General features: G+C 47.7%; 1 long non-coding RNA gene across 1 annotated transcript; it reads left to right on the top strand.

Moving 5' to 3' along the window:
- Nucleotides 1–354: 354 nt before the first annotated feature.
- On the top strand, nucleotides 355–3,732 carry LOC121088378. Its single transcript, XR_005827939.1, has 3 exons — nucleotides 355–595; nucleotides 1,496–2,510; nucleotides 2,608–3,732. It is a non-coding gene; the product is annotated as an uncharacterized LOC121088378 (long non-coding RNA).
- The last annotated feature ends 1,599 nt before the right edge of the window (nucleotides 3,733–5,331 follow it).

The following is a 5,331-nucleotide window of genomic DNA, read 5'->3' as shown; positions in this document are numbered from 1 at the left end:
CCTGATAGACCCCAAGAGAGGTCAAGGATGTGCTGATTCTCCTATGGGTTTGTCAGGCTGAACCTCCTCACCCACGTGCACGGGTAAGGCTTGCTGGAGCTGGGAACTGGCTGGGGGGATCTACAAGAAATAAGGCAATGCAGTAGTTGTTCAGCAAGACTTAAAAGTAACATTAGCTTTTGAAACAATATACAAACAAACAGATCCCTTTGGGGTGAATTTTGCTGTCACCCTGTTCGCTTCCCAGCTCGGCTGCAGTCATGCCCCAGGCAGCAAAGAGCACGTGGCTGTGAGACAACCCCCTCTCACACTTTGTTCCAGTGGGAAGTTCACATATATCTTTAATGGTTTCCCTCTCCTCCCAAGGACATTCCTCACCAGTCCCTGCTGAGGAGCATTTGCCAAGGGCCTGAGAACCCCCTGTGTGGCTGGCAGGATGATGCACATCCCTCTCAGTGGCATTGCAGTTGGCTCCATGCCCAGCTTTTGTGTGCTGCTTGCCTGAAGCCCCCATCAAGGCCACTTTCCCAGACCAAGGCCGTGAGGTCAAATGTATATGCTACGTGTACTGAGAAACAAGAGAGTTTTCAATCAGGTATGTGACTTGGTAAGACAACTGCCTGTGGACCCCAAAAATGCTCACGGTATGAAAACAAAGCCGAGTCAAACCCACTCGTGTACATTGCTTCCTCAGCAGGGAGCAAGGCAGGTCTCTCCTATCCTCCAGCCCCCCCCACCCCAATGCATGCATTTCTTTTATCAATTATTTCTGCATGTCCTATATTCAGGTTAAGAGGCTTCTGAAATCTCTGTGCACACATTAATCTGTATGTAGTATGTATGTGTACACATACAGGGACTCAAGGGATAAGTGCTTTCCACTATTTCCATCAACCCTTTCCCTTCTAGTCTCTCTGGTGGTTTGCTATTTCCACTTGCTGTGCCTTGTCTTAAATTAAACCGTAAGCCCATCCTCGCAGGAGATGTCTTTTATTGTGGATTGTTGGGAGGGGTTTTGCAGAGAAACTGGAGCACCAGATAGAGCTCTCCAGGCACTACTGAAATAATAATGAAGTAGTCTCACCAAGGTGGGACTGGAGACCGTTGTCAGCCGGGTCGGAATTTTGCTTGTCCCTGAAAATTGCTTAGGTAATAAGATAGCTGCTTTAAAATTGCTGGGGGTATCCCACAGGATTCTGCTTTGACTCTGATTTCCATTTGCAGCACATGTTCTGCCATTTGGCCAGCACCATCCACCCGTGTGAGCTAATTTAATGTTGCTAAACAGATGACACAGAACATACATCTTTTATATTTGATCTCTGCACTGGCGAGTTATCTGACTGATGGTTAATCTCAACTTGTAATAGGATTTGCCTACACTCCTCCAAGAGTGAGATATTGGTCTTCTATAAAACGGCAGCTCGGGGGAAGCATGCCTGGGGGAAAGGTGGGAGAGTTAATTCCTATTTTTTTTTGCTTCTTGTTTTCCTAGATTGGATCCAGTGCTGCGTGCCTCTGTGGGGAACAACGGGGTCATCAACCTGAGGAGCTTGGCTGCCATAGGGGATGGCAGCTGCCAGCTCTGCGGTCATCCCTACATGCCAGCAGGATGAGGAGCTGGCTGCCTGCAGCCAGCACGGGGCCAGTTGGGCTCAGCACCCAGCTGGGTCTGTGGGTGCTCTGCACCCATCCTGAGCATGGGGCTGAGCTCTGGCTGGCCAGCCTCATACTTCGCTTTCTGCCTTAGTTTGTACACACCAGAGTGTTGACTTGGAGACTGTGTCTAGTTTGGGGGGGGGGGCGGGGGTTGAGCCTGTACCTACTTCATCAAGGACCGTACTATCAGTCATTGCCAATGTTGCACCCTTAGGATAAGTCTCTGATTTCCAAAACGATGTGCCTGCTCTGTGTCCTAGTCTGCTTGCTGTCGGTCCACCAGCCATCCTGCTGCATGTTTTCTGCTTAGCCCCCTTGTGCTAGTTTAAACGGGCTCTTTCAGAGGTACAGTAGGAACAGCCAGGGGACCACGTTCTGTGAGGTGTGCACAGAGCATCCCATTTTCACCTGCCCTAAAGTGTCCACTGACCCCTCAGAGGAAGACAAGGCTCCTGGCACTGGCAGGTGGCACAGCTTGGTCTTGGAAGAGCAAGCAGAAGAGGGAGCTGAAAAGCAGTGGGTGCACTCCTGAGCTCCTCCCAGTACACCCAGAGAGGGGCAAGACCATTACAAAATCATGGCGACCATAAAAACTCAGTGCTTCTGATCATATGGCAATTTGCATTTACACTTTAATTGCTACGGACACATAGTGCTCCACCCACGTTTGCAAGTGAAGGACTACAAAAAGAAGCCGTGAACATGGTGTGTTCCCAATAAAAAGCTCACTCACGCGGGCAAAACCTCCTTGTCATGCAACAACAGCAAATAAGGACAGCAAAGCTCGCAGGTGGCACTGGAGAACGCCCTGGAATGATGCCGTGTTTTCTAGTTGATGGGAGTTTGCGACGGTATTAATTGCACAGTTTAGAAGGTTTGTCCAAGTTTTTAACAGCATAATACCATGCCAGCATGAAATTTGAGATCTCTTGCTCTTTTCTTGTGCAGGTCAGCAAGTAACTTCTGATGTGTTAGACAAGAGCCAGAGAGTGCCAGTAACAGAGCAGTGACGTCTGTGCCCCGTCCCACTTCTCCTGAAGTGCTCCCTGCTTTGGTCAAAGGGTAAGGTGCCAGGCGTGGCTGGGCTTAGGTCCTGGCTTGCTGTTGTGGCAGTTCCCCGGGGCTGGATGCCTGTTGTACATTAACTAACCTGTACTATAGAAGAAAGGTCATGTATGCAACCTGGAGAAAAAAAACACCAAAAAACCACCGAGTCATCTGTGCTACATGTTTCAGACCTGAGCTGACCCAGGTTTCCATGGAATTGTGCTCCTGTACTGGGCAGTCACCCCACGGTGTGAAATGTTGGTACAAACGATGTCATTGTGCTACATGCAGGAGATATATTGGCAAGATCCATGTTACAAGGCCTGGTTCTGGCCATCATCTGATCCTTTCTGAACATACTGTCAAGGCAGTTGATCTCAATTCTAGTGCTGTGCCTTTTGGGTTTGCTTTGGTGCAGTATGACATTCAGGATTCCTTTACAGGCAACTGTGCAGAGCAGGAAAATCTACGTGAAATGCTGCCTACTGGAGTCACCATCTGGCCAATATTCATCTTGTTTAGTGAAATACCAAGGTATCCATAGAACGCAGGTGTTAATGCAGATCATAAGGCACAAGTGACCGCAGTAATAAACCAACATGCAATGAAATGTAATTAACGCACCTGGTGCTTGGGTTTGAAAAGAATTTCAGTGCCTTTTTATTTTCCCTGCACACTGATATGCATTTTAATAGTTGGAACTTCAATCATCACTTCTCAACCAACCCTTTAATCATATTAATTCCCTTAAAAAGTGAACTATAATGTTTGCTAGTAAATAGTATTTCATAATTTAATTGGGAGGAGAGAAAAAAGTGGAAGCACACATGAAACTGTGTGCTGCTTAGTAGCATTTTTGTGGCATGAAAAAGGGTATTGTCCTGTTTCTGTTAGTCTGGTTCTGCTGCTGGCAAAGGTTTGTTTTCAGTCGTGTAATCCTTGTTGATACGTTCCGAGTGCTTTTGAACCAGCTGGAACAAGTGAAAAGATCCCAGGCAAGAAAATAAATGATTAAGCTTTCTATCACTGGATTTCACAGTGTGTTTGTCATCTCACCTCTGACCTGCATCAGTAACGAATGCATTTTTGTAAGGTTAAAAACCCCCAGGACAATATTTGTTCCAAGCAGACCAAAAAAAACCCAACCCAACACAGGAAATGTAAATTTTCTGTGTGTGTTTGTGGGTTCCATAAAATCACATTATTTTCAAATGTCCTTTCAGAGCAGAGATCTCACCTGATCTTGTTAGTCAGCTGGCAAATTCTGAGCAGACAGGGCATGTGTGGGGGAAAGGGAGAGGTCAAAAAGTCAAAGACAAGGGTCATGGGTAATTTGTATTTTTACATGGGTATTTCTCAAGGGTGGTCTGAAGGGTGTGAGGAACATAAATCTACACAGGGATACTCATATGCTGACGGAGAGGGACAGTCCCATCAAGTGACTTCCCAATCTGGTGCTGTTTAATAGGGTTTCAGAGCATGTTTAGCTCCCCAGAGAGACATCTGCTGCTGACACGCGGACTGCTCAATCGTCTTCCTCAGACTCAAGAGGGGTGCAGATCGCTCTGTGCTTTGCCACCAGTGGTCAATGCCAAGCCACCGTTAATGAGCTGCCAGCAAGCCGGGGCCACGGGCAAGGGGCAAGCACCAGTGGCCAGGCACAGAGGGGCTACACCACCACCTTTATGGGCACCAGCTGCATTTTCAAGTTCAGCAACAGAGCATCTCTGTAAAGCTGACTTTGGCTCCTAGTCGGCAAGGATGGGCTGACAAAGGTAACTGCCAAGTGACAAAATACCCTGCATCACACAGCTGAGGGTGCATCAAGAACCTCTGCAGCATCCCCATCTTCCAGGAGCCAAAGGAAACCAGGAGAGGGACAGTCCATGTTGCTGCATGCTGCTGCATTTTATTGTGTTCAGGCACAGGCAAAGAAATGAAGGAATCCCTGCTGATGCCGGTTTCTCTTACCGGTCTCCTTGCAACACTGTTTTCTTGGCAAGCCCTGAGAGGAGGGCACAGTCAGCAGTGGGTTGGGAGCATGGGCAGTGATAATGAGTGTGGATGTCCACCAGGCTGAGCAGGGCTGGAAAAGGGCTGACAGGGATGTTCCCTCCCGTCCTTGTCTGTCCCAGCATCCCTGCAACCCCTTCAATGACCTCGCTCCATTTTAGGAGAGAAACGGCTTAGGGCCATCCTTGACACTTCCTGACCCCTCTTACAGCCACCGTATTCTACTAACAGGTCTCCTCAGGCACCTGACTTTCTTCTGAAATTAGTAACCTCGTAACAGAGTACCAGCAGCAGACAAGACACATGCAACCCAAGCCTCACTGGGAGAACTGGGTGCTGCAAGCGGTACTAAGCCAGCTCTCCTGAACTCCAGTACTCATAACAACTAAGACAAAACCACCAATCTAATTTTTTTATTTCTTGACCTAAGTCAGCTTTTGAACCCAGGCCAACAGAGGTGAAAGGTTAATGTATTAAGATGTCTGCTCTTCAATTAATCCCTAAATCCTGGGCAGATTTACAAACTACTGGAAGATTTTAAATCGCACCTGATTTACGAGATGCCCTTTTTAAGTTCAGATTGCCTTTACAGATGGTCACCATACAGGGCAA

The sequence above is a fragment of the Falco naumanni genome, chromosome 1, assembly GCF_017639655.2.
Source record: "Falco naumanni isolate bFalNau1 chromosome 1, bFalNau1.pat, whole genome shotgun sequence".
In the NCBI taxonomy this organism is placed as follows: Eukaryota; Metazoa; Chordata; class Aves; order Falconiformes; family Falconidae; genus Falco; species Falco naumanni.
Note: the sequence above shows the minus strand (reverse complement) of the source record. Positions and strands in the feature narration are given on the sequence as shown.